Below are 14,710 nucleotides of genomic sequence, written 5' to 3' on the forward strand. Positions count from 1 at the left end.
AATCGTCCCTGGCCTGGACATAGGGTGGGCTTGGCGATCCTGGGCAGCACTTTGTGCCTGCTGTGACCAGACTGTGACCAGCACACAGGAGATTTACTCCACACACCACTGCCAAGCACAGACCCTCTCATTCCCCAGATCAAAATAACCCTCCTCCTTGTCACCCACCCCCCTCTGGGACTCAGCCTCAGCACACCTCCCTCCTGTGTGCGAGGGGAGCACAGCCTCCTACTCACCAGTGATCCTGCCATCAATGGGGGCCTGTGGCATCATGGGGAAGGAGGAGACTCCCTCAGCCCTGCAGCTGAGCTCCACACAGTGAGATAAACTAAGGGACTCCTGCCTGCTGAGGGGCCAGCTGGCCAGGCCAGGGGCATCCACATGGCTCAAGGAGCTGGCAAGCCCCAGGGCTGGTGGCTGCTGCAGGAGGCCCCGATCCCCTCTGCAAGCAGAGGAGCACCATCGATTCTTTGGGCCCAGAGCCTCCCCCAACCCAGACCCCCTCAGTGACATGCGCAGGAGCCCGTGGGGCTGCACTCCTAGTGCTCTCCCCACACCCAGCCCCTGGTTAGAAGGTAAGGGAAGCACTGGAGGGTGTGGGTGAGGGCCAGACAGCCCAGGTGCTAACCCTAGCTCCCAGACAAGTAACTTAGATTCTCAAACCTGCTCCCTCATCTGTAAAATTGTTCACAATGCCAAGAGGTGACAGAGCCAGGTCCAGAACCCAGGTGCCCTCTTCATCCACCCAATAACTATTGATGGAGAAACTTCAATGAGACAGGCATTGTTCTAAGAATGTTGGGGACACATCACTAAACTGAAAAGAGCTTCTGCCCTCATGGAGCTTTATATTCTAGTGGGGTAGGGAGGGGGAGGAAGACAGATGATTAAAATAAAAAAGGAAATAGAAGTAGTATACAATATGGGGGGAAGGGATAAAGTACAAGGCAAATAGGGAATTCTGGGAAATGCCTCACAGACATGATAACGTTTGAACAGACACCTGAGGAGGTAGACGAGTGAGCTATGTGGGCACATAGAGAAGAGATTGCAAGGCAGAGGGAACAGTAAGTGCAAAGGCCCTGAGGCAGGGGTGTCTCTGGCTTGTTCTATGAGCAGGGAGGCTGGTGTGGCTGGAGAAGCATGAGCAAGAGGGAGAGGAGTGGGAGAGGACAGCAGAGGGCAGGGAGGTCATTGTATGGACTGGGGCTTTGACGAGTGAGATGAGAGCCACTGGAAGATTTTGTGCAAAGAAGTGACGTGACCTGACTTATGAATCTCTGGCTGCTCTGCTGAGAATAGATCATAGGAGATCAAGGGCAGAAGCGAGGAGACCAGTGAGGAGGTTCTCCAGAGGAGGCAGGGGCTGGACTCTGGGCAGCACTACAGATGTGTGAAGTGGTTGGATTCTGGGTAGATCTTGAAGGTAGAGCCAGCAGGAGTTGTTGACAGTTGGGATGAGGATGAGAGAGAAAGTAATCAAAAATGACATCCAGCGTTTTGGCCCGAGCAATTGGAAGGTTGCAGCAGTGAGTAAGGACTGGGAGTGACATGAACAGCCCTGTGTGCAGGTCCCTGGAGACCCTGAGGAGAGCAATTTCCACGGAGAGATCAGGAGAAGAGAGGGGTGCCACATAAACAACCCTCTGCTGGAGAGGAGAGCAGAAAAAGGGGGAGATGAGAGGCAAGGCCCCTCGGCTAGAGGACAGTCCCAGAGGGCAGGGGTGAGAGTTGGGGAGCTTGGCCCACACTGCTGCCTCTTTCATCATTTTGCCTGGAAGAAGCTCTGCCCTCTGATGAGGCCAATCTGGGGGAGGGTCTCAGAGGTCCAAAGAGAGCCTCCTCACCTTCCAGGCAGCAGGGGAAGGGCTGAGTGGCCACCCTCTGCCTGAAAGCTCTTCCGAAAAAGGGCCCACATGCCACAGCTTGCCGCTGGGTCTTGATGTACTGGAGCAACTCATACAGAATGTCAGCTGGGGGCGGGGCGGGAGGGCAGGCTGCTGACCAGGTGACAGCTGGCATGTCCGTCACAAGATTTGTGCTGATGGAGATGCTAGGCAGAGGCTGTAGGATGGAAATGGGGAGGGGAGACGGAGGGAGCAGGAGAGCTCCCCACCCCCACCGCCCGCTCCCCCGGGTTTGCATCAGAGAAGCCAGTGAGTGACCCTGACCTGAACCCAGGGAGCGGAATGGGAAGTCGTCCTTGGTGAGGATGCAAAGGGCTTGGCCGTTCATCTCAAAGTCCTGCTCCCTGGTGTGCTGCAGAGAATATTCCTGCTCAGCCAAGCGCAGCCAGTGCAGCTCGTCCTCGTTGCTGGAGAGCATGGGCTGGATGGGGTTGACGGAACCCCAAGGAGGTGCCCAGAGAGGAGGGCTTGGCTACGGGGTGCCTGTGACTCTCTGGCTCAAATCGCCTCACCTCACAGAGAAGACAGAGTTCAGCCTTCAGCATCCGAAGAGGCACTTCCAGCCTGGTCGGGTGGCCCAGTGGCCAGACAGCCTCACAGGCTGTCTGCAGTCTGACTGCCCTTTGTTTCTCCAGAGGCAGAACTACCTGGCTTGACTCTTGGGCTTGCAGTTTGCAAGCCGCAGGCCTGCGTGGGTGTTGGCATCTGGAAAACGGGGCTGGTGGTCGAGAACAGTGGACCGTGTAAAAGCGGCAGTATTTGGGTGGGCGGGCTGTGTTCATCCCTGCCCTTTCTCTTGAGTTCTCCCCAAACTTCCTTCTTCCCTTTCCATCTGAGCCTCTTCCTCTTGTCCCCACACCCCTCCCCCAAGAGAAGGGTCTCAGCCTTTCTGCCAAAAGCTATGTTAGGCGCTGGGGTCAACGAGGAAGTTACAACTTTTGAAGTTGCAGGCTGGAGGGGCAAACAGTGACCTGGAGCCCTTTCAGAGACAAGGAGCCGGTTTACATGATTTGAAGGCTGGGCACCTGCCCTAAAGCTAGGGCGCCTGAAATAGGGCCGGGCACGTGACAGAAGGCCAAGCGGCCCCGCCCCCGCCGTCCAGAATGGAGCCCGGGTCTCGCGGAGCTTGAACTCCCGGCTCGGCGTCTCTTCCCGCCACCGTGGCAGAGTGCCCAGAGCCCGAGGGCAGGGCGGCACGAGGCCCGGCCGCGCCCAAGGCCAAACTGCCGCCGCGGGCTGGACTGACCCCGCCAGCTAAGACCCGTCCGCCCTCCGGGCCGTGCGCCAGGTAAGTTGGCCCGGCCCCGGCGCCGCGTCCCCGGGCCTCCGGGCGAGACCAACTTTTGAGGCATAGGGGTTCGCTTCGAGCCGCCCCTGCTCTTTAGGAAGAGCTGCGCGCAGCATCTTCGTCCAGGGGAACTTCGGTCCCTCATCTCGCCCCTGCCCACCGCCCGGCTTGCTCGGGCCGGCTGGGGTGAGCAAGGGGCCCGACTTGCGCGTCCTGAGGGGACTCGGGGAGGGGGAGGAGCAGAGTCCGGGTTGGAGTCGCAGGGCTCCTCCTCCTGACTGCTGGGAATCGAGGGGGCGGGGTGGGGGTGGGGTCGTCTGTGCTGGGTCCCGGGGCTGGACTCGCTGCGTTGGGACTCAGCCTCTCAGCCTCCTAACCTCCCCTCCCCGCCCCCCTCACAGTAGGTTCCAATAATATTTAATTGCGTCTCGGGCTTAAAACTCATCCGTAGTCTCGCAGGTCCCTTGATTCAGCCAAGTCCCTCCGTGCTCCTTCCTCTATTAAAGTACCGGGGAGGAGGGGGCGGGGGAGGGGACTGGAGGGACCCCTGAAGCTCTGGCCCCGGCCGAAAAGGCGCTTCTGATGTTTTCATTTCCCTTGCTGAGCTGCTGCTTCTGGGTTAAATTCATTTTATTGCCTGTTCATTTTTAAAGCAAGACTGTCAGATCTCAAGACTGAGATCAGGGGTCTGAGCTCAGAGTAGGTCAAAGGCACTCACAGGTAGGTAGGTGAATAAAAATAGAAGGAGGGTTGGCAAGTACAGCCAGGACACCTGTGTTCATAGCATACTAATAAAGGCCAGAATCTCCTCATTTATCTCTGGTGGGAAATTCTGATGGTGTCACAGGATCAAACTCAAACCGCATCCAAACCAGGTGACTTCCCCTGAGCATTCAGTGAAAGGAAGTATCTGTCCATGGTAGGAGTGGCTGGGCAGTTTTGAATGGTCGGATGAGGGGAGTTTGCCTAGAATGGAACCAAAGATCTGCTCACGTATTCCCGTGTGAAGATGCACATGGACATCAAACCTATACCGTTCCTATCAATGCTCAGTCTCATGTTTATTCTTCCAGACACACTCCCAGCATCATTTATTGGGAGCAGGAGCCGTTGGGGTCCAGCGAGCTTCCCAACATGAGACAAGCACTTTCCTAGAGCTTCCAAACTGTTCTTTTTTTTTTTTTTTTTCCGTACGCGGGCCTCTCACTGTTGTGGCCTCTCCCGTTGCGGAGCACAGGCTCCGGATGCGCAGGCTCAGCGGCCATGGCTCACGGGCCCAGCCGCTCCGCGGCATATGGGATCCTCCCAGACCGGGGCACGAACCCGTATCCCCTGCATCGGCAGGCGGACTCTCAACCACTGCGCCACCAGGGAGGCCCTAAACTGTTCTTTAAAAATCGTTACTCTGAGGTTTGTGAGCTGTATTTTCATTGCGCTTCAAAGACTTCCTGTTTATCTCCCTGTCTCTGGTAGCAACGTAGCATTTTGTTTGAACCCTTGGCTTGTCTTAAGGAGGCCCTGGTTTCGGAGGTTTTGATTAAAAAGTTCCTTGTACTGGGCTTCCCTGTTGGCGCAGTGGTTAAGAATCTGCCTGCCAATGTAGGGGACACTGGTTTGAGCCCTGGTCTGGGAAAATCCCACAGGCCACGGAGCAACTAAGCCCTTGAGGCACAACTACTGAGCCTGCGCGTCTAGAGCCTGTGCTCTGCAACAGGAGAAGCCACGACAATGAGAAGCCCGCGCACCCCAATGAAGAGTAGCCCCCACTCGCCGCAACTAGAGAAAGCCCATGCACAGAAACAAAAACCCAACACAGCCAAAAATAAATAAATAAATTTATTTTTTTTTAAAAAAAGCGCCTTGTACTACAGGGTTTCTTGATCTGCAGTTGGACTTCTGATTTTAAAATACCACATTCCAGTTAGTAGGAAGCAAAGATGTAATTTGTTTCCACAGAACTTTTATGTAGTATTCCAGGAAATAGAGGCTTTGATTCTTCCCATCATCTGATGATTTGAGCCCACCTTCGTGACCAAACACTTTTACATTATACTGACTAGAAGGAATAATCACAGAGAAAAAAAAATGGGTTGGTGGTGGGATCTTTATTCTCATCTGCATTTGAATCTTTTGGAACCCAACTGAATGTATTTGTATGGTTTGCACCATGCATTTCTCTGTCTTCTCTTCACGAGTTCCCTCAAAGAGAACACTCTGGACCTCGATGGCCACCTTTATTCACATAAAGGATTTTTCCATTTGGAGGTAAACATGTTGGGAGGTGAGGAGTTAATATTGTGTAGAATCAATGTCCCACATTTTCAGAGGGACCTCAATCCAGAACAAAGAATGAGAAGAGAACTCTAATGGTACCAGCTCCATAGACTGGGAGAAAGTCTCTCTGCCAGTTGGGGAAGTCACTTCATGAGTCTTTGTATTCTTTAATCAGAGATATAACCAGAGGACCTGTATTTTATGCATTTTGAAGAGAAAAGAGGCTGAATTTGGCTTCTATATTTACTTTTTCCATTTTTCTCATGTTAATATATTTTTTAAAAACCAACAAAAACCCCTTTGGATCCCTGCAATAGCCCAAAGTCATACTGCCTTGGCAACAGTAGCTAGTCCACTGGAGTCTCCAAATATCAAGACAGAAAATTTTAAATGCACTTCCAGGGACTTCCCTGGTGGTCCAGTGGTTAAGACTCTGTGCTTCCACTACAGGGGGCATGGGTTCCATCCCTAGTTGGGAAACTAAGATCCCACATGCTGCATGGCTTGGCCAAAAAAACAAAAACATAAGATGCACTTCCAATAAAATGTCACATTTTTAAAGACATTAGAACTGACCTTCCGGGCTTCCCTGCTGGCGCAGTGGTTAAGAATCCACCTTCCAAGGCAGGGGACACGGGTTCGAGCCCTGGCCTGGGAAGATCCCACATGCCGCAGAGCAACTAAGCCCGTGTGCCACAACTACTGAGCCTGCTCTCTACAGCCCGTGAGACACAGCTCCTGAGCCCGTGTGCCACAACTACTGAAGCCTGTGCACCTAGAGCCTGTGCTCCACCACAAGAGAAGCCACGGCAATGAGAAGCCCATGCACCACAAAAAGAGTAGCCCCCGCTCACCGCAACTAAAGAAAGCCTGCACGCAGGAACGAAGACCCAATGCAGCCAAAAACAAATTTAATTAATTTTTTTTAAAAAAGATCCTTTGGCTTACAGGATCTTAGTTCTCCGACCAGGGATTGAACCCAGGCCCTCGGTGGTGAAAGCGCCTAGTCCTAACCACTGGACCACCAGGGAATTCCCTAGTAACTAGTTTTTAAAGCTAATGAATTTCTTCTTTAACCCTACTTATCACTTAGCAGTGTGTATAACATTCTGCTTTCCCCCCACCCCCTCAGGCTCTGTCTCTCTCAGGGCTGATTGCAATTCCTACAAGATGCGTTCACTTTATTTTAGTTTTTTAACTTTTAATTTTATATTGGGGTATAGCCAATTAACACTGTTGTGATAATTTCAGATGCACAGCAAAGCGACTCAGCCATACATATACATGTGTCCATTCTCCCCCAAACTCCCCTCCCATCCAGGTTGCCACATAACATTGAGCAGAGTTCCGTGTGCTATACATTAGGTCCTTGTTGGTTATCCATCTTAAATATAGCAGTGTGTACATGTCAATCTCAAACTCCCTAACTATCCCTTCCCCCCACCCTTCCCCCCTGGTAACCATAAATTCGTTCTCTAAGTTTATGAGGCTGTTTCTGTTTTGTAAATGAGTTCCTTTGTATCATTTCTTTTTAGATTCTGCATATAAGAGATATCATATGGTATTTCTCTTTCTCTGACTTACTTCACTCAGTATGACAGTCTCTAGGTCCATCCATGTTGCTGCAAATGGCATTATTTCATTCCTTTTAATGGCTGAGTAATATTCCATTATGTACATGTACCACATCTTCCTTTAACCATTCCTCTATTGCATGGACATTTAGGTTGCTTCCATGTCTTGGCTATTGTAAACAGTGCTGCAGTGAACATTGGGGTGCATGTATCCTTTCGGACCATGTTTTTCTCTGGATATATGCCCAGGAGCGGGATTGCAGGGTCATATGGTAGCTCTATTTTTAGTTTTTTAAGGCACCTCCATACTGTTCTCCATAGTGGCTGTACCAATTTACATTCCCACCAACAGTGCAAGAGGGTTCCCTTTTCTCCACACCCTCTCCAGCATTTATTGTTTGTGGATTTTTTGATGATAGCCATTTTGACTGGTGTGAGGTGATATCTCATTGTGGTTTTGACTTGCATTTCTCTAATAATTAGCGATGTTGAACATCTTTTCATGTGCCTCTTGGCCATCTATATATCTTCTTTGGAGAAATGTCTATTTAGGTTTTCTGCCCATTTTTTGATTGGGTTGTTTGTTTTGATGTTATTAAGCCTCATGAGCTGTTTGTAAATTTTGGAGACTAATCCCTTATTGGTCACATCATTTACAAATATTTTCTCCCAATCTGTGTGTTGTCTTTTCATTTTGTTTATGGTTTCCTTTGCTGTGCAAAAGCTTTTCAGTTTAATTAGGTCCCATTTGTTTATTTTTGTTTTTATTTCCATTATTCAGAGATGGACCGAAAAAGATATTCCTGTGATTTATGTCAGAGAGTGTTCTGCCTATGTTTTTCTCTAGGAGTTTTATAGTGTCCAGTCTCACATTTAAGTCTTTAATCCATTTTGAGCGTATTTTTGTGTATGGTGTTAAAGAATGATCTAATTTCATTTTTTTACATGTAGCTGACCAGTTTCCCCAGCACCGTTTGTTGAAAAGAGTGTCTTTCCACCATTGTATAGTCTTGCCTCCTTTGTCGTACAGATGCGTTCACTTTAAATCCACCCATTTGCCTGTCTTCTCTTCCAGGTAGCTATAGAGTCCACTGCCTCAAATGGGGACCCCAGGAACAGCTGTTCCCTGCAATACATCTACCCCTAGCAGCCCAGCGAGTACCTGAAGGCCTTGGTGGCCGTGGGGGAGATTTGCCAGGACTATGACAGGTATGAGACTCCCCATCTCTGTGGGTTCGCATGGCCCCTGACTGACCCTGGGCAGAAGAATGGAAATTAAGTCATTGCTGAGGCTCATGAGGGGACAGAATAAAGCCTGGCCCCAGACGTGTCATCTTCTCCCTACCTAAAGAAACTGAGTTTATACCAAGCTCACACTGGGCACCAAAAAAATCCTCTTAGCTTTCTTCTCTTACTTGGCTGGCAGGACCACTGGATAGTGATTTTGGTTTCCCTTTTGTAAGGTTTCAGTATGTGCTTTGCTACGCAAAGTTTGGTGCATGGACCAGCAGTGTAAGGTCACTTAGGAACTTAGAACATCAAGCCCCACTTGAGAATCGGAATCAGCATCTCCAGTGTAACACGATTCCCAGATGATTCGTGTGCACTTTGGAGTTGGAGAAGCACCAGTTTAGTGGGCAGCATTCTGTCTGATCCTTACATTAACCCTTCTGTCATGGATGTTGTTTACCAGCAGAGGAAAACCATGCAGGGAGGTAAAGTGCCCTGCTGCACAGCCAGAAGCAGGATTTAAACCCAGATCCAGCTCATATCACAGCATAAGCTCGTAATCATGGATTTCACTGACCTTAAAAGCTATTGGTAACTTTAGCAGAGGGTGTGTGTCTGCCCATGTGCACATGTGTGTGCCCATACCAGTGTGTGTGTGTTTGTATGTGTGCATATAGAAACACGATTTTGAGATCAGATGAGATCAGATCAGTATTATATTTATTTTTACTTGGTGGAAAACATTAACCTTTCCCACCAAGAGAATTCCCTGTAAGAAATGATTTACATAAGTCACATTAAACTGGATTTATTCTGCCTTTCCAGTATTTCCAGACTGAGGTGATGTTGTGCACACGTTTGATCCAGAAGGCTCTTTGAGGTAGAACTAGCGTAAATATAATTATGAGTCAGTCTCACTTGACTGCCTGGCATGATGGTAAAAGAGGGCTACTTAGTAATGAGCAGCAACTAACTGACCTGTTAAACCAGGAAAATAAAGTGACTCTGTCCTCTAGTTTCAGAGAGAATTCAGGGATAGCCTGAATTTCTGTTCCTTCTAGTCTCATAATTGGTGATAATCATATTAAAAACTTGATACCCCAGCACCATAGGGAGTGACACAACCTAGTGACCAGAAGGTGCAGAGAAACCAACAGGACAGGTAATAGGAAAGTTTCCATCAGTGTTCTTCCCGCTGGCGAGTCTCTGGATTCAGCTTGGTCATCGCCGGTCACTCAGATGGGTTTGAAGCCAGTTGGGGATGAATGAACAGGTCCAATCAAATCAGACAGCTCTAAACACTAGGTTCCTGCTGACACTTCCCCTCTTACACATTTGGAATAAAGGGCAATAATAACATTTTGTGTGTGTGAGTGTGTGTGTGTGTGTGTGTGTGTGGCCATGCCACGCGGCTTGTGAGATCTTAGTTCTCTGACCAGGGATTGAACCCGCGCCCGCAGCAGTGAAAGCGTGGAGTCCTAACCACTGGACTGCCAGGGAATTCCCAATAATAGCATTTTAAATTATCTTGTTGAAGTAATAGTTATACTTGCGATATTGTCTGTAAAGACAATTGGAATCTCAGCTCTGATTTCTTCAGGCCCCAATTCGGGGAGGATTCTTAGAGAGGCTCATGTCATGGAGATTATGCCAAGGAGGGAAAAGATGGACAGATTACATCCCCACTGTCAGAAACTCCTCCAAATGTCCCCAAGACACCAACACAGTAATTCTCTCCTTCTGTCTATCACACACACAATTTATTGAGGGGACAGTCCTTTCCCTGATGTATATCCCTGGCAGCTTTGTCATAAATTAACTGACCTCATATGTGTGGTTTTTTCCTGTGCTCTCTATTCTATTCCTCTGGCCCGTGTGCTTCTTTTTGTGCCATTTCTACACTGTTTGGTTACTGTAGCTTTGTAGTATGGTTTCACGTCAGTGAGTGAGTTTCCTCCAGCTGCTGTTTTCCTTTCTCAGGATCCCCTTGGCTGTTCGGGGACATTTGTGGTTCCATGCAAATGTCAGGATTGTTTGTTCAGCCTCTGTGAAAAATTCCATTGGAATTTTGATAGGAATTGCATTGAATGTGCACACTGTTTTGGGTAGAATGGACATTTTAGCACTACTAATTCTTTCCATTCATGAGCACAGGATATCTTTCCATTTATTTGTGTCTTCAGTTTCTTCATCAAATATCTTAAGGTTTTCAGTGGGCAGCTCTTTCACGTCTTGGGTTAAATTTATTCCTAGGTAGTTGGTTCTTTTGATGTTATTGTAAATGGGATTGTTTTCTTGATTTCTCTCTCTGATGGTTCATTATTAGTGTAGAAAAACACAACTGATTTTTGTGTATTGATTTTGTATCATGCAGCTTTACTGAATTCATTTATTGGTTCTAACAGTTTTTTGGTGATTTAATACAGAAAACTGGAATTAGAAATCCCACTGTTTCTACCACATCCAGGTCATACACAACACCCAAGACATAGTGGCTACTAATATAATCTTCCCACAGTGTCCCTTAAAAACATGTGACGTCCTACAAGGGTGAATTGCATCATCATTCTGGGTGAGCAGGATCTGGGTAGGGCTTGGCCTCTATAGCAAAGGTTGTTGTCTTCTCTACATTTCTGTCCTTTTATTGACATGATTGTTTTGAAAAGTAATTTATTTACCAGTAATTTCAAATGTATAGAAAATTTAAAATAGCAGTACAAAGTACTCAAATTTGCCACTGTACACAAAACACTTCAGTGTCCCCAAATAGGGACACTCTTCCAGGGAACCAGCACGAAACCTCCACATGAGGAAAATATTATGGTTTCCACATTATGATCCAATCCACAGGCCCACTTCAACTTTCACCAGCTGCCCCAACTCTAAGGATATGTCTCTTTTCATTCTGATCCTGTTTTGTTCTTCTGAAACCATGAGTGATACTTTCCCTCATTATCACAACCTTGATGGATTGAAAGTACACAGGATGCGTAAGATCTGGGTGACCTTTTCTGTATTGTAACATGTATCAGCACTTCATTCATTATTTATTGTGATTAAATGTACATAACATTTACCATTTAAACCATTTTAAGTACACAGTTCTATGGCATTAACCACACTCATATTGTTGTACAAATATCCTCACCATCCACGTTCAGATCTTTCCCATTTTCACCAGTGAAATTCTGTAGCCATTAAACACTAATTCCCCTCAGCAACTGCATTCTATTTTCTGCCTTTGAATTTGACTTCTCTGGATACCTCATATAAGTGGAATCATATCATTTTTGTTCTTTTGTGACAGGGCTATTTCACTTATCATAATGGATCAAGGTTAATATATGTTGTAGCACGTGTCAGAATTTCCTTAGTTTTTAAGGATGAATTTTCAGTGCTTTTTGTGTATACCACATTTAGTTTATCCATTCATCCATTGACACTTGGGTCGCTTCCACCTTTTGCTATTGTGATTAATATTGCTATGAAGATGAGTGTACCCGTATCTGTTCCAGTCCCTGCTTTCAATCTTTTGGGTATACCCTGATGTGGAATTGATGGATCATATGTTAATTCTATGTTGAAGTTTTTGAGGAACTGCCATACTGTTTTCAACAGAGACTACATCATTTCACTTGATTCCTTTTAAGGCAGAATAATATGGATCAGCCTCCATGTCACTTATCCATTTACCCATTGGTGGGCATTAGCATTGTTTCTACCTTTTGGCTGTCGTGAACAGTGCTGCTATCAATAGATGTGTACACCTGTTTTCAATTCTTTGGGTTCTATATCTAGGGGTGGAGTTGTTGAACCATAGATAATTGTATATTCATAGAGTAAACAGAGGTTGCACCATTTTCCATTTCCATAATAAGGTTTAAAAGTTTCAGTGTCTCTGCATTGTTGCCAACATTTGTTATTTTTAATTTTCTTGATTATACCCATTTTAGCATGTGTGAAGGCATTATTATTGCATTGTGGTTTTAAGTTGCATTTCCATCATATCTTTTCAGCTGCTTGTTGACCATCTGCATGTCTTGTTTGGGGAAGGGTCTATTTAAGTCCTTTGTCCACATTTAAAATTGGGTTATTTGTCTTTGTTGATGAGTTGTAAAAGTTCTTGATACACCTGGATAAACACTTATCAGATATAAATGTAATGTGAAATTATTTTCTTCCATTCTGTGGGCTGTCATTTCACTTTCTAAATTACATTTTTTTGATGCACAAAGGTTTTTAATTAAAGGAAATTAATTTTTTTCTTTTGGTTGCTGGTTATGAAGGTTTATCCCTGTTTTATTGGAGATTTTACACAGTCATCCTTCAGTATCCATGAGGGATTGGTTCCAGGACACCCCACAGATACCAAAATCCATGGATGCTCAAATTCTTATATAAGATGATATAGTATTTGCAAATAACCTAGGTATATCTTCCTGTATACTTCAGATCATTCCTAGATTGTGTATAAGAACTAATGCAATATAAATGTTGTAGAAACAATGTGAATGTTATGTAAATAGTTGCTGGAATGTGATAAATTCAAGTTTTTCCTTTTGAAACTTTTTGGCATTTTTTTTCTAATAGTTTTTGATCTGGCATTGGTTGAATCCATTGATGTGGAACCCATGGATTCAAGGGGCTGAGTAAAATTTTACTTTTTACATTTAAGTCTTTTATGTATTTTGAGATGCTTTTTGTATGTGGTATGAGGTAAGGGTCCAATTTCATTCCTCTGCATGTGGTTAGCCAGTCACCTAGCACCATTTGTTGAAAACACCATTTCCCCCCATTTTAATGCTGTTGACTGTAGTCTGAAATCCGTTCATCATAGATGAATGGGTTTATTTCTAGGATCTCCATTCAGTTGCATTCATCTGTATGTATATCTTCATGCCAGTATCACAGCGTTTTATTTAATGTTGCTGTGTGCTGTGTTGATTTTCTTTCTAAAAATTGTTTTAGCTCTTTAGGTTCTCTTGAAATTCCACATTTCAGGGTGTCATATTCTGCTCCCTTTCACATGGATGTACCCCAGTTTGCTTATGCATCACCTACTGAAGACATCCTAATTCCTGTAAGGTTTAGACATTATGAGTAGAGGTTCTGTGCATAATAGCATCCTTGTTTTTGTTTGGATACAGTTTTCCAGAGCAGTTGTGTGAATACTGGAGGCATCATGGATGGATCTCAAGGTGTGAGACCTGTTTGGCTTTGGAAAATACTGCCAACCTGTATCTCAAGAGGCCATCTGTGCATTCCATCAGCAATGAAGAAGAGTTGCTGTTGTTCCCCATCCTCCAGTAATCAGTATTGTCATTTTGGGAGGAGGTTAGCAGCTCTAATAGGTGTGTGGTGCTGTCTTGTTGTTTTGTTTATTTATTTTTTAAACTTATTTATTTTTTTATTTTTGGCTGTGTTGGGTCTTTGTTGCTGCGTGGGCTTTCTCTCTAGTTGCGGCGAGCGGGGACTACTCTTCATTGTGGTGCGCGGGCTTCTCATTGCAGTGGCTTCTCTTGTTGAAGAGCATGGGCTCTAGGCACACGGGCTTCAGTAGTTGTGGCACACGGGCTCAGTAGTTGTGGCTCGCAGGCTCTAGAGCACAGGCTCAGTAGTTGTGGCTCACCAGCTTAGTTGCTCCTCAGCATGTGGGATCTTCCCGGACCAGGGCTCAAACCCATGTCCCCTGCATTGGCAGGTTGGTTCTTAACCACTGCGCCACCAGGGAAGTCCCTGTCTTGTTGTTTTAATTTGTAATTCCCTAATGATATACGACATTGATCATATTTTTGTCCACTTATTTATTATCTGTGTATCTTCTTTAGTCAGGTGTCTGTTCAGATCTTTACCCATCTGTAATGAAGGTGTTTGCTTTATAGTTGTACAAAATCTTATCAGATATGCATCTTGCAAGTATTTTTTCTCCCAATTTGTGGCTTGTCTTTTGGTTTTCTGAGAGTTTAAAGTTTAAAAATTTTAAAGTCCATGTTCAAAATGTTATTTCTTTTGTGGATAGGCTTTTGAGGTTTTGTGTTAAAATTCAAGTCCAAGGTTATGTAGATTTCCTTCTATGTTTTCATCTACAATTTTTATAGTTTTGCATTTTAAATTTGTCTATGGACAATTTTGAGTGAATGTTGGTGTAAGTTGTAAAGTTTGTGCCTACAGTCTTTTGATTGCATATGTTTTCCAATTAACTATTCTGTAACGGTTTTGGAGAAGTCATGGGATATGTGGCTCCATTTCAGTTTGAATTTCCAAATTTAGTGGTTTCTACAGGCTTGCCAGCTGGGAGCGTGGGCTTCACATAACTGAGAGGTTGCGGCCTGCACTTCCCAGCTGGCCAGCAGGTGGCGCCAAGCCTGCCTCTCTGACCGTTGAGGTGCATACGCATTCCCTCTCTCCTGTCACAGCCCAGGGTCTGAGTGTCCCCT

At 45.9% G+C, this 14,710-nt stretch overlaps 1 long non-coding RNA gene across 2 annotated transcripts in view; it reads left to right on the forward strand.

Moving 5' to 3' along the window:
- Window positions 1-3,103: 3,103 nt before the first annotated feature.
- The window catches only part of LOC309814103, a 44,872-nt gene continuing 33,265 nt past the window's right edge, over window positions 3,104-14,710 (forward strand). The window contains exons 1-2 of one of the 2 annotated variants that reach the window (XR_014295620.1): window positions 3,104-3,195; window positions 8,119-8,252. This is a non-coding gene — a long non-coding RNA (uncharacterized lncRNA). Of the gene's footprint in view, window positions 3,196-3,293; window positions 3,382-8,118; window positions 8,253-14,710 lie in introns of those variants that run through there. The other variant, XR_014295621.1, reaches the window with a different exon arrangement.

Source organism: Mesoplodon mirus (assembly GCF_964341445.2).
Source record: "Mesoplodon mirus genome assembly, chromosome: 12".
Taxonomy (NCBI): domain Eukaryota; kingdom Metazoa; phylum Chordata; class Mammalia; order Artiodactyla; family Ziphiidae; genus Mesoplodon; species Mesoplodon mirus.